This window comes from Cynocephalus volans, chromosome 9 (genome assembly GCF_027409185.1).
Source record: "Cynocephalus volans isolate mCynVol1 chromosome 9, mCynVol1.pri, whole genome shotgun sequence".
In the NCBI taxonomy this organism is placed as follows: domain Eukaryota; kingdom Metazoa; phylum Chordata; class Mammalia; order Dermoptera; family Cynocephalidae; genus Cynocephalus; species Cynocephalus volans.
The window spans coordinates 35,987,496-36,010,951 of NC_084468.1; positions in this window are offsets into that span (position 1 = coordinate 35,987,496).

The following is a 23,456-nucleotide window of genomic DNA, read 5'->3' on the forward strand; positions in this document are numbered from 1 at the left end:
CAACACAATGTTCAACTTCGCTGGTAAGCAAATAAATGCAAATGCAAGCAAAAAACTATAAATAATATAACTTTTAACAAATAAAATTAGCAAATACGTTTTAATGAGTAGTGCTAAAATGTCACACTTCAGTAAGACCAGTATAAATTGATCAAAATCTTTCTAAAAAAAGAAATTTTATAATATATTTGAAGAGCCTTGAAACATTCTCTTCACTTTGCAATTACATCAACAAAAATCTTTCCTAAAGAAATAATAAAAATTGAATTTTACATTCAAAAATATTTATCTCAGAATTCTTTACAATAAATTGAGAAATTACCCAAACAATCCTTAAGGGAATGGTTCAATAAATGGTAGTACATTAGCCACTAAAAATTACATTCATGAAGAATTTTAATGATGGGAGTAAAAGTTCATGACATGCGACATTTGAGAAGACAGCAGAGAAAATTTTTATGTACAGCATGATTTCTACTGAAACTATGGAAATAAAAATCAGAAAAATACAAAATATTGACAGTGATTGTCTGGGTATTAAGAATATACATATGAGTGATTTAAAAATATATAACACATACATTCCATGTCTGTAACATATATAACTTTAATCAGAAAAATTTAAGTAATTAGATAAAATAAATCTCTTTGTTCTTTCTCCCATTCTCGCCTTTGCAGCTCATCCTTAAGTTCTGCCAATTATCTACTTTTCTTACTGACTTAGCTCAGCATCACGCACAACCTTCCACCCCCACCCACCTACCTAACACCTTTCCCTGAAAATAGTAAGGAAGAATGTCTTAGTTAAGTATGATTGGGATCACGTTACTTCCATGGAGGGAATCTGACGTGATCCCTGTTCATCCACAATAGTACAAGCTTTTGATCATGAACCACAAATCATTAACTTCTGATTACAAACCACTGCACAAATTCTCTTTGTTCCCTTCAACCTCGACAGACACACACGCACACACAAACTCCCCAAGATTATATTTCTTCTTTCTCTATCTGCCAGTTCCTTGTTTTCCTTTATAACTCCCCTCTAGAATCATCTTCATCAAAAAGGTTTCTTATCCAGGTGTCTACCTTTCTCCAAACTATGTCATCTGCCACCACGATGTTTCAGCATTTCTTCTTTTCTACATATTTGCTTGGTAATTGTGTGTTTGTCATTTGCAATTAGACTTGCAAAGTAGATGGAAATTCCTGTTTTATAACAACGTCGCCTAAATTGCAAGTGCTTCACTGCATATAGACTGTAACTCCACATTTGAAAATTAAAATTTAAAAAAAAGAAAATTAAAATTTATACACAAAGTTTAAGACCGTCTCTTGTAAAAAATGACATATATAGTGGTTAAGTTAGTTTGTTTACATAGTTGTCATTTGCTTACATGACAAGCCGATAGTTCCTTACAAAGTATATCCAAGGCACTTGCTTTTCTGCCCTACTCAGTGCATACACACAGAAATTCACTAACTTGGGTGGTCAATAATTGTTATTGATGAGAATTCCAAACTATTGGTAAAATGTTTTTTTATTTACAACATGGAGCCATAAGTCATAATAAAAAAATTTAGTTTATTAAGAATCATTGTGAAACGAAGATGTCAGAGCTCAATCTCTACTTGTTTGGTGGACAGCTCCGGAAGGAGGAAAACCAAATTAACAGTATCTGAGCAGTAAGAATGTGCACGTGAGCCTCTTCAGTTCTCCTGCCTTATATTTCAGGCTTCTGATTCGGAATCCATATGTGCCCAGCACCTCAGTGCTTTGACAAGCACTTCATTTCTCTGACTTTGCATTACAGACAAAGAAATCAAAGAAATGGCGAAGAAGCAACTTAACATGGTATGTATTTAGAAATGTCAACACTGAAATAACCAGTCCCAGAGTTCCAAGTGAAACTATTCTAAGAATTATATGAGGATTACTTTGATCTCTATTAATGAAAATGATAGTGTTATTCATGACTCTTGATAATTACTCCAATGGACAATTTTTTTTTAAATTGGGAAAACACAATACTGTAAGAATATATTGTATAAAGATAAAGAGAAAATAGACACATTCCCCAAGCATACAAGCATGTGATTAACAGTAACTGCTTATTAAATTTCTTTTGAGTGGTTGTCACTAATGCATTTATTGGTATAAAACTACAAAAAAAGAATAATGACGATTAATTCAAGGAACAGAATATCATTAGTGATACTTAGTTCCCTTTCGGAAACGAGAAAGGAAAAATTATATAAGAAATCTCTATTTTAGACTCCTTATATGCATATACATATGTCCCACAAAGACATCAGGTAATAATTGAACTTAGCTTAGAGAATTAAGCAACTAAACAAAGTAGCTAAGCTAAAAGTTGAAAATTTATCTAAATTTCAAATTGAACTAAAAATTGGTCCCAATCACCCTTTTCCTTTCTCCAGTAACTGAGCATTAAATGGAATTTTAAAATATTTATTAAAACAAAATAAAAAAACTACAGAGGCAGACTATTAAAGAGCTGATTTCTTTAATATTCATGAGCTCTTACACATCAATAAGAAAAATGCAACCCAATAAATGTGAGCAAAGACATGAACAGGCAGTTTGCAGGAAAGGAAAATTCTACGGTCGATAAACTTGAAAATATGTTGAACTTTTTTCAGATTAAACATCAGTCAATTAAAACAGATGGAAATATAAATAATGAGTCCTTTCAGATCAGCAAAAATTTTTTAAATTTGATAATAGCCGGTATTGTTGAGTTGGGCAAACAGGAGCTTGTACATATTACAGTGAGAATAAAAATTGGTATAAAGACATGATGAAGAGTTGTTAGATGCTTGAGGACATAGAGTAAAATCTTTTACGTCCATATTCTTTGAGCTGCCTAGCCTAGTGGCTTACTTGTATATAGTAGATGCTCAATAAAAATTTGTTAAATAAAAATGTCTAATTTTAATTAAATAAAATGTAATTAAAAATGTGATAATTTTAACAAATAAAAATGTATTAATTTCTCATTTGCATGAGAAAATAGTCTCACTTCAGTTCTATCAAAAAAACAGAGGGCCGAGCCTGTGGCACACTTGGGAGAGTGCAGCACTGGGAGTGCAGCGACGCTCCCGCCACGGGTTCGGATCCTACATAGGAATGACCGGTGCACTCACTGGCTGAGTACCAGTCACGAAAAAGACAAAAAAAAACCAAAACAGAAAATATGTTTATATTTTCAGTAGAACAATAATGACTAATATTTGTAAAGTGCTGTATAATATATATAATATGTGTATAATTGTCTCAGATTATAGAATAATTAAAATATTCATCAATATTTAGAAATGGACTACTTTTTAACAAAGTTGGGATAAGTCACAGATTTAAATGGAAGTTGTAAAATCTCCTCCCCAGTATAGGGTTGGGTAGAGGGCAAATGAGTTGAGAAATATTGGCTTGGAATTCCTGTGAATTTAGCAGTTCAAGTAGAAGAAATCCCCCCTCCATGACTATGATTCAACAGAGCATATGTTCTATTTAACTGCAAAAGCATTTATGCAGCGTTTATTGCATGTCTTTGGGTAATTTATACATTGCCTAACCATGATAATCCACATATATTTTTAGCCAATTCATAGCTGTCAGGTGATCCTGGATTGTTACTGTTTTCGATAGTTATTATCTAGACACCTTTGTTCCATTCACAGGGATTCAGGTTTATTTTCGATCCTGAAGTCAATGCTAGTACTTTTTAGCACTCACTGAAGTGGAAGGGTCCTAAGATTTCAGCAGCCACCCAAAATTATTCTCTGTGCTCCCCCAGAAGGGAGAAAAACCATGGGCAACCTTAGGATGGTCAGGGATCATCTATTTGCTATTTTAGACCACAGTGGAACCTTCACTAGGGATTGGCAGATGGAACTGAATGAGACAAAACAGAAACCAGAGTGAGTCAGAGTCTGAAGAACTGAGATGTTCCTCATGGTCTCCAACTCCTGATGATGTTAGTGATTTCAACTCTACATCATCCATTTCTTTTTTATAAAAAAAAGTGTCTAAATATGATATATAATGAAGTACACACACATATGCACTTTTATACCTGCTTCAGTGTGTGTGGTTAACTTGATGAATACGTCTTGGCACTCTTTGAAAATGATCATTTAAAGTGTCAGTGGTCTCTTATTCAGGCAGGCCTAAAAGTTTTGGCAAACAGTAGACAGCCAACAAAATTTGCCGATTGATCATACAGAGCTACAAAATGTATTTAAGATAACAGCTCTCAATAATATATTCTTAGCAGACTTCATACAGTGCTGTCAGTGTTCAAGGAGCCCAAGCCTGGAGGGGTATGTACGCTGCTGATCCTAGGCCACTCTAATCCAGAATCCACGGCCAGCCAGTCGACTAAGCATCCCTGTGCCCATCTTTTATATCCTTGTGCATTTCTTGATAAGCATGACTACACAAAGAATAACAACGGCACACCCATCTATGAAGAGATAAATGACACTTAGTTACTATTAATATAGCTCTATTTTTGACTATTCACATTAAATTTAGTCTTTCAAAAATAAATCTACTTTTAATCCATCCTAGATAAAATTCATCTTGATGTATATACCAAAGAAAGCTGATTATTGGGCCGAGCCCGTGGCGCACTTGGGAGAGTGCAGCGCTGGGAGCGCGGCGACGCTCCCGCCGCGGGTTCGGATCCTATATAGGAATGGCCGGTGCACTCACTGGCTGAGCGCCGGTCACGAAAAAGACAAAAAAAAAAAAAGAAAGCTGATTATAAAGGGGCTGGCCAGTTCGCTCAGTTGGTTAGAGCGTAGTGCACATAACACCAAGGTCAGGATTTGATTCCCGATAGTGTCCAGCCTCCAAAAAAAATTTAAAAAGAAGCTGATTATCAATTTGAGGCTAACGAATTATTTTCTTCACTTTCCCCCTATGTATAGTCTAATATTTTCTAATTTCTCTGCACCTACATAGCCAGAGGGAAAAAGGGGAATCCATATCCTCTCTGCTACTTAGTGATGCTTTTGATAAAAAGGTTTAATGGGAAAAGAGAGAGACAGAGACAGACAGAAAGGCAGAAAGAGGAACTGAGTACTGATTATACTTGTTCCGTTAATTAGAAGATCTTGGGAAAAATTTCCTGAGAATATTGTATTTCTTCTTTCTATACGTAAAATGGAAACAATTATTTCCCTATAACAACCCCAGAGATATTGTGAGAGGAGAAATAAACAGTATGAGTGAAAATATTTGGAATTTTCAGAAAGAAAAGCAATATCATTAGCCAGAAATCATTGCTAAAATAATGTTAGCCTATTATTTTAACATTAAATATTACTATTATATTCAAATGGTAATATTATCAAACTATTATCTAGCTATAGTTAATAAAATTTTTTATTAAAATATTACTTTGCCTGAAGGTCTTAGGATTACCATAGCTAAAATCACTTACAAACAACTTGAGGTTGGCGATATTTTCATTTTAAAGGAAGCTATCCAAAGTTCATAATGAGGAATGATCTGTACCTTTTCTCTTCTTGTAAGAATAATGGCCATTCTTTGGCTGAAGGATAAGAATAACATTTTTCTTTTTTTAATGCCTGAGAAATGCCAGTTAGCCACATAAACAGCACTCAAGTTCCCTGAAAGCACAATGGAAGAATATGGCTATGACCATGGAAGCTCGGGTGACAGGATTTTTAATATTAGTTCCTCTGGCGAGTTCAGAGAAGGGCATTCCTATCCCTCTCTTCAAGAAGAGAACTCGAGGTACTATCAAACTTAAATTAGAATTTTTTAGTAAGTATCATGTTCATAATTTATGGTACTCCCACCTTGAGCTCGTTTGAAATTTGTTTAGGAAAATACACCTCCTGCCTTTGTTCTATCATCATTATAATATGACTGGATGATCAAAAATAAGTAAGGTCTGTGATCTGTCTGAAAAAAGAAGATCTCGTTTGGAAGTAACATCCAGAGCTGCACAAGCACAGTCAGAAATGCGTCTCTGGGAGGAGGGAGGGAGGTTTCGGTAATGGGCCACAATAATCAACCACATTGTATATCGACAAAATAAAATTTAAAAAATAAAATAAAATAAATAAATACTAATTGAATTAGTGAAAAAAAAAAAAAAAAAGAAAGAAATGCATCTCAGCACCTGGTACCAAAGGCAGGCGAGGTTCACCCTGGCAGCATATGTGGCTGAGGTCATGGATGGCTGGCAAAGTACAAACTGTAGCTACTTTATGGAGCTGACTCAGCACAGGCCCATCTGACCTAACAACAATAACAACAAGGTAAGAACAACTAACTCTTATGAGCATTTCTCCTCTTAAGTGCTTCACGTATGTTATCTTATTTAATCCTCACAATAATCCTATGAGGTAGCAACTATCTTTCTGCTTATTTTACAGATGTGGAAACAGAGGCTTAGGGAGCCTAAATAAATTGCCCACAGTCTCACAACTATTAGGTGGCAGAGGCAGAATTCACACCGAGGCAGCCAGACTTCAGAGTCCATTTTTGTCCACAGAACCACAATGCCACATGGACTCTACCATAGTGAGAGACCAAGTGTATCAATTATCCTCTGTATAGTCCCCTCATGTATTCAGCTGCCTTATAACTTCGTCCCCAAAGGAGAAACTCTGCATACTCTGCCTCGCCTTCAGTATCGGTCATGCACAATCATAAACTGTCTTGTGAGATAGTTCGGGGAATGGAGGTAACAGTTAAAATGCAGAAAATGATCTAAGCTTCCACTGTAAAAAACTAGAAAAAGAAGAGCAAACTAAATCTGAAACAAGATAAGGAAGGAAATAAAGATTTAATAAAAGAAATAAAGACTAGGAAAATAATAAAGAAAATTAACAAAACCAAAAGTTGGTTTTATGAAAAGAACAACAACATTAACAAATCTCTAGCTAGAAAGACCAAGAAAATAAGAGAGAAGACACAACTTAGTAAACTCAGGAATAAAGGAGGGGACATCACTATTGACCTCAGAGAAATAAAAAGGACCATAAAGGAATATTATGAACAATTGTATGCCAGCAAATTAGTTAACCAAATGTAATGGACAAATTCCTAGAAAGGCACAAACTGCCAAAACAGATTCAAGAAGAAATAGAAAATCTGAATAGACTTATAAATAGAGATTGAATTTTCAATACAAACATTTTCCACAAGGAAAAGCCCAGGAACAGATGGCTTCACTAATGAATTCTCCCAAGTGTTTAAAGTATAATAAATGCCAATCCTTCACAAACTCTTCCAAAAAATAGAAGAGGAATATTTCCCAATGGGGCCAGTATTACTCTGACACAAAATCCAGACAAAAACATCACAAGAAAATTACAAATCGATGTCTCCTATGCCTATAGATGAAAAAATCCACCACCAAATACTAGTAAACTGAATTCAGCAACACGTAGAAAGGATTATACACTATGAACAAATGTAATTTATCCCAGAAATGCAAGGTGGGCTTAACAGATGAAAATTAACCAATGCAATACACCATATTAATAAATGATGAGGGCTGGTCACTTAGCTCACTTGGTTAGAGCATGGTGCTGATAACACCAAGATCAAGGGTTCTGATTCCCATACTGGCCAGCTACCGAAAATAAATAAATAAATACGTACATAAATAAGTGACAAAAGCTATACGATCATCTCAAAACACACCAAGAAAACATTTGACGCAATTCAATGACCTTTCATAATTGAAACACTCAACATACTAGAACAGAAGGGAACCTCTTCAGCCTGATAAAGACTGACCAGTTAGCTCAGTTAGTTAGAGCATGGTGCTGATAACATCATGAATTCAATCCCTGTACCAGCCAGCTGCCCTCCACCACCAAAAAGTAAAAATAAAAAAAGAAAAAAGAAAAAAACATCAGCAAAACTCCCACTACTAACACACTTAATGATAAAAAACATGCTTTCCCTCTAAGATCAGAAACAAGACAAGGATGTGCACTGTCCGCACTTCTACTCAACATTGTATTGGAGACTCTAGCCAGGGTAATTAGGCAAAGAAAATTAATAAAGGGCATCCATATAGGACAGGGAGAAGTAAAACTATATTCACAGACGGTGTGATCAATATATGTAGAAAACCTAAGGAATTCACTGAAAATTATGAGAACTAATAAACAAGTTTGACAAGGTTGCAGGACACAAGACCAATACATAGAAAAATCAACTGTATTTCTGTACACTAGCAATGAGCAATCAAAATATGAAATTAGGGGCCGGCCCATTGCTCACTTGGGAGAGTGTGGTGCTGATAACACCAAGGCCACGAGTTCAGATCCCTAAGGGGTGGCCAGTTAGCTCACTTGGGAGAGTGTGGTGCTGATAACACCAAGGCCATGGGTTCGGATCCCTATATAGGGATGGCTGGTTAGCTCACTTGGGAGAGCATGGTGCTGACGACACCAAGTCAAGGGTTAAGATCCCCTTACCGGTCATCTTTAAAAAAAAAAAACAAAAATGAAATTAACATAAGAAGCTCATTTATAATAGCATTGAAAATAATAAAATACTGTGAAAACTACATTGAAAGAAATTATAGAAGATCTAAATAAACAAAAACATCTCATATTCATGAATCAAATACTTAATATTGTTAAATGGCAATACTCCTCAAATCGATCTATAGAGTCAACACAGTCCCCATCAAAATTCCAGCTAGCTTCTGTGAAGAAATTGACAAGTTGATCTTAAAATTCATATGGGAATTCAAAGGCTCCCAAATAGCTTACACAAACTTGAAAAAGAAGAACAAAGTTCAAGTACGCACCCTTCCCTGTTTCAAAACTTACTACAAAGCTACAGTAAATAAGCCAGTGTCATACTGGCTTAAGAACAGACACAGATCAGTGGACTAGAAATGAAGTCCATCGGGAAAAAATCCAAAACATTGATTTTTGACAAAGGTACCAAGACCATTCACTGGGAAAAGAATAGTCTTTTCAAGAAATGATGCTAGAACAACTGGATATTTTCATGCAAGACACTGAAGTTGAACACCGTGCTCATATGATATGCAAACATTAGATCATAATGGATCAATCATTGTAATATAAGAGCTAAAAGTGTAAAACTCTTAGAAGAAAACCTAAGTGTAAATCCTCATGACCTTAGATCAGGCAGGCAGTAGCCTTTTAGATATGATACTGAAAGCACAAGCAACAAAAGAAAAAATAATTAAATTGGACATCATCAAAATTAAGAGTTCTTGTACCTTAAAACTGCGTTAAGAAAGTAAAAAGAGGGCTGGTCTGTGGCTCACTCGGTAGAGTGTGGTGCTGATAACACCAAGGCCACGGGTTCAGATCCTATATAGGGATGGCCTGTTCGCTCACTGGCTAAGCGTGGTGCAGACAACACCACGTCAAGGGTTAAGATCCCCTTACCAGTCATCTTTAAAATAAAAATAGAAAATAAAAAATAAAAATAAAATAAAAGTAGGTAAAGGGTTTGAATAGACATTTCACCAAAGAAGATAGACAAATGATCAATGAGCACGAAATGCTGCACAGCACATGCTCAACATCATTAACCATCAGGAAAATACAAATTAAAACCACAGTGAGATACCACTTCGTACCCACTGCTGCTGGAAATGTGAAATGGTGCAGCCACTTTGAAAACTGTTTGGCAGTTCCTCAAAAGGTTGAACAGTTACTATGTGATCCAGAAATTCCATCCCAAAGTATATACCCAAGAGAAGTGAATATCAATGACCTTACAAAACTGTGTACATGAATAGTCATAGCAGCATTATAATAGCCCAGAAGTAGAAACAACCCCAAATGTTCATCAACCAATGAATAGGTAAATAAAATGTGTTATATTCATACTATGGAATATTATTCCACAATAAAAAGGAATGAAGTACTGATAAATGCTACACCATGGGTGAAACTTGAAAATATTATGCTAAGTGAAGGAAGCCAGTCACAAAAGACCACATGTGGTAAGACTGCATTTATATGACATGTCCAGAATAGGCAAATGTATAAGGACAGAAAGTTGATATGTTTTCCTAACTGGGAATGCCAAAGGGTGGAGCATAACAGTCAGTATTCAAAAGAGGTCATCAGGACTGTTTTTCTCTATATATCTCTCCATCTGTTGTCTTCTGTATTGGTTTTATTTTCTATCATTCCTAAGGAAAACCCCACAGCTTTCTCATCTATACATCCATATAAATTCCCAAAAGGGCTCTGATTCACTCTCATGGTGTCGCACCTGGACCTGTCTCTGACCTCTGGGGTATGAAGGGGCCTGTTATTAGGAGACTTGGGAAGGTGAATGGGCAGGAGAAAGCAGGTATCAGCTATACACCTGAGCTCCCTCTCCTTAATGCAGGTGCTTTGTTGATCTCTGGTTTAGGAATCTCTACATCTCATACCACAGACTCTACTGTCCCCAAAGTTGAATTATTCCATGTTCCTTGCACTACTACGGATTTAATGACTCTCAGAACTGTTTCTCTATACACCTAAGCGGCTTGATAACTGGGAAGTGTTATCATTTCAGCAAGATTTTGCTCTGAGAACATTGAGTACTTGACTTGTCTCTACTGAGAAGCTATCATTTCTGATTTTCATCAAGAGGAAGCCCATTTATGAATATCTAGTTCTAGAAATTAGCTTACGAGTAGAGGCAAAAAAAAGAAAAAACAATTTTTTAAAAAAGAGTACAGGAAAAGTCTGATCAGGTAGGGACCGATATTGGCAACATTATCTTGTTACTTTATTTCGAGAGCAAGAAAACCTCTTGATCAATTACTATGGGAAAATAAACACAACATGCTATTTTGTCATGCATTATAATTACTGAGGACTTGTTTCATCTTTCCTAGTCACCTGTAAGTTTGTTGTAAGTTCAATTTTGTATCTCTATTACCTGCTATCATATATGACATGGTCAATAAACATATGTCAAATGATCAAAGGAAGAGTCACAGATTTTTTGACAATTTTCTGGATGTTCTTATTTGGCAAAGTCAGAATTATTGGCTGAAATTCACAATATTAACCCCAGAACATCAACATTTATTTGTTATAATGTAAATTCATTATAATTAATATCTTTCTAGTTATCATATTTACAAGGAGGAAAAAATACAGAAACTGATGCCCAGCTTTCATTAGCTGAATTAGCTCTTGATAATGCTCTGGCCAGAGCAGTGAATAGCCATTCCAGTTTCTGAACTCCCTCACCAAAACATGATTTTTTTCCTTCTAAATTCTCAGGGCTCGAAATGTCCATCATTGGATGAGTGGATATGGAAAATGTGGTATATCTACACAATGGAATACTACTCAGCTATAAAAAAGAATGAAATACTGCCATTTGCAAAGACATGGATGGACCTAGAGAGAATTATATTAAGTGAAACAAGTCAGGCACAGAAAGAGAAATACCACATGTTCTCACTTATTGGTGGGAGCTAAATACACACACACTCAAAAAAAAAAAAAAACTGGGGAGGGGGGAGAAAACACAACAATTACAATTCCTTGAAGTTGACATGACAAGCATACAGAAAGGACATTGTTGGGTGGGAGGGGGGAGAGAGAGGAGGGAGGGAGGTTTCGGTAACGGGCCACAATAATCAACCACATTGTATATTGACAAAATAAAATAAAAATAAATAAATAAATAAATAAATAAATTCTCAGGGCTCTTTGTGGGGTAAGAACTTCACACTCTCTGAGTACTTGCTATGTGCCAAGTGTTCTGTGGACACATTGTCCTTTTGCAGTCTCACATTCACCCCAGAAAGCCTTTTTCCTCCTTCTCAGTCATTAAGAGAATTGATTATTCTCTTCTTGAAACCATCTATCATGACATTTATCGCACTGCACTGTTAATTACTTGTTTATATTTCTGTGCCTCTTATTATATACACTATGAGTTTCTCAACTGCAGAGTCTGTCTTACTCAGGTTATCTTCAGCACCCAGCTCATAGGGAACTCTATACATACTTCTCAACAATGGGTATTGTGTGATCTGTAATTGACAAATTTGACATCTGAGGCTTGCCCAAGGTTACTAAGTGCAAAATGATGGGGTTACTTTTTGAGCTCCTCTCTACCGCCTCCAAAGCCTGTTTTCTTTCTGGCATACGTTTGCTGTGTTTAGGTTGGTCACTTGAGAATACTGGAAAGCAACGATGGCAGGGGTGATGAGGGTCATGGGGAGGGTGAAGGAAGAGTTGCTGCTTGCTGATGCTGGGAAGAGGCTAATTACGCATTGCTCATTGTAGTAACATGCTGACCCCGACTCCCGTCCTTGGCACACTTCGCACGCGTGCACACACAGACACCATCAGGGATAGGTCACAGAGGGAGTGCTGAGTGAACAGCGATCAGAGAAAGCATCTTCTTGGAAATCCATTCATTGTGAGAATAAGAGCTAGAACACTAAGCCCTCTGCTGGAACCTAAAAATAGTGTCATATAGGACCTTCTCCGTAATGTTTTTCCACATGGTGAGGTTTACCTATAAGATTCTAGTCTGAAATGAAACTACGGGAGAACAAGAAGCAGGAAAATCACCACACCCACAGCTGCATGCCTACATCTTATTCCTTGGAAACAATGGTTGGAACAAGAGAGGTGTACAAGCTTTTGAAATGTAGTCTTCTGAGGCGGGGCTGGCGAATGGAAGCACCTGCCCCAACTCTCCCACTCCCACAAGCGAGGCTTTATTTTCTTCTTTATTTTTATTTATTTATTTATTATTATTATTTTTTTGATGGTTATACAACATTGTGAATATAATTGGTGCCACTGAATTGTACACTTAATCATGGTTACAATGATAAATTTTACATTAGGTATATTTTAGTAAAAAAAAAAAAAATTAAAGACTATGCAGTGGGAAAAAAAGTAATTGGAAAAATATCCCTAAATGTTAATAGTGGTTTTCTCTAAGTAGTCTTTCTCTCTCTCTCCCTCTCTCTCTTTTTCTCACTTATTTGTAATCTGTTTTCCTTAATGCATATGTATTTTATTTTATTTTTTATTTTATTTTTATTTTTTAATTTTATTTTGTCGATATACATTGTGGCTGATTATTGCTCCCCATCACCAAAACCTCCCTCCCTTCTCCCTCCCCCCCTCCCCCCCAACAGTGTCCTTTCTGTTTGCTTGTCCTATCAACTTCAAGTAATTGTGGTTGTTATATCTTCTTCCCCCCCCCCCCGGTTTTGTGTGTGTGTGTGTGTGTGTGTGATTTTCTTCTTTAAATTACTGCTTTATTGGGATATAATTTATGTACCACTTTACTTACTTAAAGTGTACAATTCCATGGGTTTTAGTATATTCACAGAGTTGCGCATGACCATCACTTTTAGAACATTCTCATCACCCCCTCAAAATTCCCCTGTACCCACTACCAGTCACTTCCCTTTCCCCTGACCCCAACCCTAGATGACCACTAATCCACTCTTTTGGGGATTGGATTTCTGTTACTTGCAACCAAAAAAGTCCTAATTAACAAGGGTCTCACTGTGGCTCTCTTCCTTGGTATAAATTATTATGGGGATGGGATAGCCAAGAAGGTCACATAGAAATCTCACTTCCTACCCATTTCCCAGGTCTCATGAGAAGGTGTCATTTTCCCTCCTAAATTTCTTTCCTAAAATTTTATTCTATGACTCTTTGCCCTTATTGAAAAGGACATTTAAAATAATCATTTCTACAGACTTTCAGGTCTAAGAGAAGAGTGATGCTAACCTAACATTTCTTTGACGAGAAAATGTTGGCAAAAAAATTGGCAAAGAAGATAGAAAATTCACATTGCAGTGAAAGAAGGCTCCTCCTAGAAGTGCCTTATTTCCAACCACTGAAGAGTGGTCAGGTCTCTCTCCCTCTCTCATCTGTAGTAGAAGCTAACAGAAAACCTTCATGTTCATGGAGAGAACTTTTTTTTCAATGACCATAGCTGATTGACTTGTTAGAGCTGTGCCTAAAAAGCCTTCTTGACAGTCGGTCCCTTGTCTGTGTCTGATGTCCTAGGCAGTGTTAACTGGGATCGCTCAAACGACTAAGAAACAATTGATTATTCCCATTTTTCTATTTTCTTTTAGTTTATTTGCCTTCTCCTTCCCTCTGAGAAAAAGGGCAGAAAGAGCAGACAAGAGAAAAGAACAAAATCCATTTGAAGGCAATTTTTACTGGAAACCATGGAAAACTGCTAAGAGAATTCTTGACCAGGGCTGAACCAGATCAGCACCTCTGTGATCTAAGCAGTAGCTCACTCACAAAAATAAAGACAAGGCTACCAGCAGGAGTGACAGCTTCTGTACTGGCACTTGGTCTAAACTATTCTATACCAAACTTGGTTAAACAACCCTGGCTGGAGAACAGTAAAAAAAAAAACCTAGAATCTTTGTAGGGTCCTGAGCATTGGTAATTTTTAACAGTTCCCTCTGGTGATTCTAATATGAAGCCAAGGTAAAAAAAAAAAAATCACTCATCTACACAGATATCTAGATAAACTCATTAGCCAGCCACTGCAATTGTTTGGGCAATTTTGGCCACCAACAATGCCAAGGGTACTCTCATTGTTTTCTCTCCACAGATGATTATAGCTGCCTACTGTGTGTTAGGCTGTATTAAGCACTTTACATGTTATCTCTAATCTTCACAAACACCCTGGAAAGTAGCACTTTTCCCATTGTCAACACAAGAAATGGAGAGGTTAAGGAATTTACCCAAGACTGTACAGCAATTAAGTGGCACAATGAGATTTGAACCCGTTGGTCTTATCTCCAAAGCTTGCCCTTGCTTTACTATAAAGATAGACCCTCATCTCTGTGTGTTTTTTCTCCTGACTTTACTTTTTTTTGCTTTTGACATAATCCAAAGTGCTTTCAGTTCATATCCTTCTAATATCCCACCATATGTGCAAATATATGACTATCGAAGTGAAAACAAGTGAAATACTTACAAATTCAAAACAAGTCTCATTTTTCATATGAAATGTGTGTGCTAATTATGTTTTAAAATTCCTCTAATTCTGGAGAGCAGAGACAAATGTCAAGAGCTGTTACCAAACCACCACCAAACTCTAATGTCCATTTGTAGTATGAATTTACTTCACTGAGCAAGCTGATTTTGCTTGCTCTGGTGAATAAACAGTTGGTTTGGGACATATAATCAGAGATCAACCTTCTAGTAACACATATCCCAGGACACCAGTTACCTAAAATTGATACTTTAAATTCCCTACTCTAAAAAAAAAAAAAATCCCTTTCTTGAAGATGCTTATATTACTAATAAATTTGGAAATTCCCCTTGGGGATCCTTGGAAAGCAAACTATAGTACAGCATTCTATTAAAAACTGTTAAGTATGACAGGTGATGTAATAGTTTCTAATTGTTAGAAAACATAAGCCATTTATAGATGATGTCTGCAAATACAGGTTTTCATTTCTAACATAATGTATAAACGTGACTTTACAAACTGGAGAAGATGTTACAGGCAGCTTTAGGTAAGTCCTATTTGGTTTGGCTTATATCTCTCTATGACAATATTTTACATCCTGTCTTAATAGAAGATACTCAATACATGTGAATACATAAATAAAGGCGGGAGTAGGGGAACTGTAGTGCAAAGATTAGGGGGAAAAGATACTTTAAAGGAAAAACTCCAGGGCCAGCCCCATGGCTCACTCGGGAGAGTGTGGTGCTGGTAGTGCCGAGGCCATGGGTTCGGATCCTATCTATATAGGGATGGCCGGTGCGCTCACCGGCTGAGCGTGGTGCGGACGATACTGTGCAGACGGTTACGACCCCCTTACCGGTCAAAAAAAAAGAAAAAAAGAAAAAACTCCATAATCACTTCCTAAAAATTAAAGAGGGTAAAATTTAAGATCCACAGCATATGGATCTTTATACATTAATAAAAAGGCTTTTAGATCCAAAAATATGCCATTTTAAAAATTTTCAGGTTATGGAAATAGCATGGAGAAATTTTCCTACATCAGAAATGTGACTTTGGGGGCCGGCCCGTGGCTCACTCGGTAGAGTGCGGTGCTGATAGAGCCAAGGCCCCGGGTTCGGATCCCATATACGGATGGCCGGTTCGCTCACTGGCTGAGCGTGGTGCTGACAACACCAAGTCAAGGGTTAAGATCCCCTTACCGGTCATCTTTAAAAAAAAAAAAAAAAAAAAAAAGAAATGTGACTTTGCTGTTATTTAGTCTCTTTTCGTGCCAAAGTCTCCATGAGGAAGTAATTACAACTTCAGAATCACATCTTAATTGATCATTTCCCTTGTTTTCTAAGCAGATTGAACCTTTACTACAGGAGACAGTATATTGTGCTTATAGATGATTGCAGACATGTCAGTGACCATAGCCACATCCAGGCTGGGGACTTCACTTTCATTCATTCAGTTTACTCATTCAATCACTGACTATATTGTGATTTGCCTGATAGTGTGTGCATAATGAATTAGTAATACAACAGACAAGTACAGCTGGAGAACAACACCTAGCACTCCTTCACCGTGAATACCTTGAAGACCAAAAGATATGTCTTATTCACATTTGTATCTCCAGAGCTTAGCACAAACTTGAGAAATGTTTGATGAATTGAACTGCACCCCAGAGATCACTTAACCCCTCCTTTCCCGGCAGTGACCTACCTAGATATTTCTCAAGGTGACAGAGATACTAGCTAGTGGTAGGGCTGGGACTGAAGTTCAAATTTCCTCTCTCCCAATCCAAAGTTCATGTAAAATTCATTTTATGATTGACTCGAAATCAATTAAAAATTAAGTGGGTGCTGTGACAGTTAATTTCTTTTTGCTCAAAAGCTCATTAACGTCTTTAGAACATGTCTTTAGAAAATGTCTTTTGACTTGGGTCTCTTCATAGCTCCAATTTACAGGTTAAACACCACACTTTCAAGAGAATTCTCTTCATAATTGAGCATTGTGAGTTTATCTAGTTAGGTGAAGTCCTTAAACAACATAATAATGAGGGTAAATAATTAATTATACTGTAAGTTAATATGCTAGTTACAACTCTTAAGAAGTCTTACACAGATGAGTAGATACTGAGAGAATTCCATTTATATGAAATTCTAAAATGGGCAAAACAAATGTATAGTGGGGGGAAAAAATCATACCAGTGAATGACTCTGGGGTTGAGGATGGGCTAAGGTTTCACTCGGAAGAGGCAAGAGAGAACTTTCTGGGATGATTCTAATTGTTCTCTATCTTAATAGGAGTTTAGGATACAAAGAGTCAGCCTTTGTTAAAGCTCAGTAAATATAGCTTAAGACCTCTGCATTTCATTATATGCAAATTTTATCTTAAAAAAGGATAAACAAATATTGAGCTTTAGTTAATGAAGTGCTACAGGGGCAGTATTCCAAGTTCAGCAATCTATTTTGAAGGGCATCAAAAAATAGAATGAATTTTCCAACAGACATATGAAAAAATGCTCAACATCACTCAGCATCCGGGAAATGCAAATCAAAACCACACTGAGATACCATCTAACCCCAGTTAGGATGGCTAAAATCCAAAAGACTCTGAAAGATAAATGCTGGCGAGGTTGCGGAGAAAAAGGAACTCTCATACATTGTTGGTGGGACTGCAAAATGGTGCAGCCTCTATGGAAAATGGTATGGAGGTTCCTCAAACAATTGCAGATAGATCTACCATACGACCCAGCTATCCCACTGTTGGGAGTATACCCAGAGGAATGGAAATCATCAAGTCGAAGGTATACCTGTTCCCCAATGTTCATCGCAGCACTCTTTACAATAGCCAAGAGTTGGAACCAGCCCAAATGTCCATCATCAGATGAGTGGATACGGAAAATGTGGTACATCTACACAATGGAATACTACTCAGCTATAAAAACGAATGAAATACTGCCATTTGCAACAACATGGATGGACCCTGAGAGAATTATATTACGTGAAACAAGTCAGGCATGGAAAGAGAAATACCACATGTTCTCACTTATTGGTGGGAGCTAAAAATTAATATATAAATTCACACACACACACACACACACACACACACACACACACACACACACAAAAAAAAAAACCCAGGGGGGTGGGGGGAAGAAGATATAACAACCACAATTACTTGAAGTTGATAGACAAGCAAACAGAAAGGACATTGTTGCGGGGGAGGTGGGGAGGGAGGAGGGAGGGAGGTTTTGGTGATGGGGAGCAATAATCAGCCACAATGTATATCGACAAAATAAAATTTTAAAAAAATAAATAAATAAAAATAAAATTAAAAAAAAAAAAGGATGAATTTATGGACAGACAGAGGAGTGGATTGATAGGTAGATACATGGTAAAGCAAGTACAGCCAAACGTTAACGGCAGAATCTAGGTTCTGGGTATGTGGGTGTTTGCTGTAAAATTCAAATTTTCTACATATTTGAAATTATAAAAGAATAATAAAATGGTAAAAAAGGAGTCTTAAAACAAGCATACTCAGTGGACCCTTGTTTGGAACCTTAATGAAGAAACCAACTGTGAAAAGAAATTAAGACAACTGAGAAACGTGTATGAACTGGGTATTAGATGATAGCACAATTTTGTTAGACAGTATTGTAACATTGTCATTTTATTAAAAATCTGTATATTTCTGAAGATGCCTATTAAAATACTAGAGGTATGGGGCTGGCCGGTTAGCTCACTTGGGAGAGCATGGTGCTGATAACACCAAGGTCGAGGGTTTGGATCCCTGTACTGGCCAGCTGCCAAAAAACAAATGAACAAACGATCTAAAAATAATATGATGTCTGAGACTGGCTTCTAAAAAACGAATGAAAGGGGAGGAATAGCTGACACAGTGGACCAAAATCTTAATAGCTATTAAATCTGTGTAAAGAGCATATTAGAATTTGTATTTTATTTCCTCTAAACTTAATGTATGTTTGCAGTTTTTAAAAAATAAAACTAATTAATATATACCTGTATTAACAGTGCAAAAATCAGAGGACTAGTCAAAGTTCTCCTAAATTTTTGAAATTGTAACATAATTTGATTGAGGTGATAGATTTCCTCTTTGATTAAAAGTACTGTTAGGGTGCAGATTTTCCTTTTAAAATTAAGTCTAATTTCAATTTGTTACTAAAATTTAAAAAACTAATTCTATGACTCCTTGGAATGAGTTAGAAACACCCAGGTTCACTACTGCAGATCTTAGAACCATTGGTTTAGTCATATTAGAGAGAGTATTCATTCATTCAATCATTCAATAAGTGTGTGCTTAATGCCTCTTTTGCAAACTCCATAGTAATACAATTATGACCCTCGATGTTAAGGGTTGAACGTGTCCCCTAAAAAGTCATGTGTTGGAAACTTGATCTCCACTGTAATGGTGCTAAGCAGGTGAGAAATCCAGTTATGGACTTTGAAAGGTAGGGCCTTCTAAGAGGTGGTTGGATCATGAGGACTATGCCTCCTGAATTAAATAATCCATTCATGGAGTAATGGGTTAATGGTTTAATGAATTATCCTGGGCATAGACTGGTGGCTTTATTTTTATTTTTTTTTAAAGATGACCAGTAAGGGGATCTTAATCCTTGACTTGGTGTTATCAGCACCACGCTCTCCTGAGTGAGCCATGAGCCGGCCCAGACTGGTGGCTTTAAAAGGAGAGCACATGAAAGCTGTCTTGCCATTCTCACCATGTGATACCAAGTTGCCACGGGACTCTGTACAGAACTCCCAAGGTGAAGGCCCTCACCTGATGTGCCCCCTGAACCTTGGACTTCCCAGGCTCCAAAACTGTAAGAAATAAACCTCTTTTCTTTATACATTACCCAGTCTCAAGTATTCTGTTACAGGCAACAGAAAATAGACAAATAACACCTGACAAACATTTTTTAATATAAAGATGGCATAAAACCCTAAAACACCTTTGGTAGGGGATCCCAAAGCTCTTAGCTATGCCTAAACAATTCTAACATATCTGGTTATGACATTAAAAAATATGATCAAAAAAATGTTCATCTACTTGACTTTAAATAACTCGACTTAATTTTGCATTTAATGAATTGACTTGAGGTCCAAATGAACTGATTAGACAGGTTAACCACACAGCACATGAAATTCTGAAGCTTACCAAACAGATGAATTACAAGATGGTTTAACAAAATAATTATTTTCAAAACAAAAAAGTAAAAATTAGGCTGGCCAATTAGCTCAGTTGGTTAGAGCATGGTGTTATAACACCAAGGTTGAAGAGGTTCAAATACCTGTACTGTCTGGACACCAAAAACAAAAACAAAAATAATAATTCTTTACTTTACAAAATGATCTACCACAATATTCTCTCATGCTTCCTTAATACATTTAAAGTTTTATTGGCTTATCAGATTTCCCTTTAACCACAACATTTAGCAACAAATCCATCACAGAAAACACTGACTATGGTCCGTGACATTCTTTGGTTTTATAATCACGTCTCTTACTCAAGTTTCACTTGTTTCTGAATTTCAAGTTCTAAGTTTTGAAAAAAATGTCTGCAAGTCAATATTTAAACTCGCCTCTGGCAACAATTATGCTCTCCTTTAAATTCCACAATGTCAAAAAATAACAGCAATATAAAACAAGAGACCCCAGCTGACTGAAGTTTTAAGTCAGAATCCAAATGCTGCGTACAAGATCAGATGATGGTTTCATTTATCATCAACAGTGAAATAAACACAGGGAAACACTCTGGTTTTAATTTGAGCATAATTTAAATTTGACCTTGGGAGCTTACCTTATGTAGAAACATGAAGTAAAAGGTTTTAATGAAGGTTGGATGGCAAAGAAGGTGTGGAAAGCAGAATGAGGGGTGGTATGTAAAACCGATCTGGGTACTGCTCTTACAGTTCTGACTTCAGAGGGGAGAGGGACACATAGCCCATACTTCATATAGTCAGATCCTGAAAACAAATATCTAGACCAGTGCTGTGCAATAGAACTTTCTGGGATGATGGAAACATTTGTACCCTGCACTGTCCAATAACAGTAGCCACTAAGTAAGTGCCATTAAGCACTTGACATGTGCTTACTGCAAAAGAGGACCCAAACTATTTATTTCATTTCTGATTTTTGTTATTTTGGTCTTATCTCTTGTTTCCTTAGTTAGTCTAGCTAATGGTTTGTCAATTGTGTTTATCTTCTCAAAAAAACAACCTTTGTTTCATTAATATTTTGTATCATTTTTTTGGTCTTGATGATTTTAGAACTTAGAATTTCAGATCAAGATCATAGATCTAGACAGGCAGATATTTAGCATCCATGACAACAAACTTACAATTAACAATAACAATAAATATGTTTAAAATAACTGCTATCTAATGATCACTTACTATGTATCAGGCACTATGCTAAATGCTTTGCATGTATTATCTCATGCAATTTTTGCAACAAACCCTTGAGATCGATATTATTATTTCCATTATTCAAACGCTCAAATAAATTACAGAATTTCCCATGGGGATATGATACAAAGAAGAACAAACTCAAGTCAAATAGCACAGCCCATGCTGTTAAGGACCATGCCTTCTCACCTCTCATTAGTGCCCTGCAATGCAGAATGACTACATTAAGCCTGCCTGTGAAATTAGTCATACTGGAACAGTATGGGTCTGTCTCAGGCCCCAGCAAAAAACATTCAATTACCCACACTATCACGTCCACAGACTACACACACACACACACCACCACCACAAGCCCCACAGCGAGCCTAACACATACACACACTCTTCCACTCGTCTCCTGCTACCCCACCTCACAAGTTTCCACCTATATAGTCTTCAGCACTAACCTGGTCTACAGCAAAAAACCTTGATGTTGGCCAGTCAGCTCATCCAAATGAATTTACACAAAGGTCAAGTTTGGTCATTTTGTAGCTTCTTCTGATTACAAGTTTGAAGGAGGTTTGATTGCCTCACTTCTTGGGTTACAAGGGCGGGTCTGCCACATTGGACAAATCACCTGTTGTACTGTTATCATGTTAACACATTTCCCACAGCAAATTTGTTTCACGTGTCTTGTTACTCTGTTCAGAAAAAGCAGTACAGAAGTTCATTGATGAATCGAACCTGGTCTGAATTGAGGGCAAATCAAGCATGAAGGAGGAAGTGGACTGAACTCCAGAGAGTGGTTGAGGTTGAGAAATGTTTCCCCCAGCTAAGACGATAGGAGGGGGAGTGGGGGAGGGGAGAAGCCAATGACACAGAACTTGAATTTGTGAAGCCTGGATGGACACAGGGTGGTGTTGCATCATAGCCTCAGAACGGGTGACTAAAATCTGACATTCGTATTTTCCTTCTTCCTTCACTCCCTGTCTTTGACACAAGCACTACAAAGACTTGAAATCAGAACCTAAAGCTAAGAGGGAAGAACAAACATAACAGAAGTATGACCGAGTCTGCACTGGGCAGGAGGAGATCCTCCCAGTGATCTCAAGGCAGAAGGAGGCCAGATAGACTTTTCTGGAGGTGCTGATAGCCACAGTAGGTGACTGGCATTGGGAAGAGAAGGTCTGCTCCAAATCACAGATGAGGATTATTCATGGAAGGTGAATTGCAGGTTTGCCTTTGAGGGAGGGGCAGAATGGAAGGCGAGCGGTGGGTACAAGTAAGTGCCAGTCCTGGGCATTTTGGAAAGACTCAGAAGATGCAAGAGTTTGTAAGGTACTACTGGCAGTGTACACTCGGGAGGTCAAAAACCTTCCCTTAGTCACTGCTTTCTGCTGCCCTTCACCTTGGACAGGGGTTACTGTCATTAATTGTAGATTCACCAGCAGGAGGCTTTTCGTTACTTCAGTAATTTTTAGAAACAACATGTATCACATGCTTCTTCCGATTATATGAGGAGCCCATGCTCACCGTGAAAAACACAGAAAAGCCTGCAAAGGTGGTGGGAGAATGGAAGTACACACACACACACACACACACACACACACACACACACACACACACACACACACACACACACACACACACACTCTCTTGGGAGTAAGGCAAGAGGTTTCTTATTAAAGACCACAGGAAGCCAAAAGAGGGGATGAGATGGAAATATGGATGATTCAAATGAAATTATAAACCCCGTCGTGCGGGAATTAGGGTGTTCTGATTCTTCAGATATATTCTTCTAGCTTGCACTTTTTCTTTAGAACAGAATTCCATTAGTGGGATTATTGGGTTAAGCATTTTTAAGGTTCTTGACATATATCGCCACACTGTTTTCCTAATAGGGCATTCATTGTGTGTGGTCACCAGGCATGTATGAGTAAGTTGAGTTCTTTCATGGCAGGGAAATGGCACCTCACTGTTGTTTTAATTTTCAGGTTGCGATGTTGACTTTCTTCCTTATGTTGTAAACCATATTTTTCTTTTGTCAATTAAACTTTCTTTCTA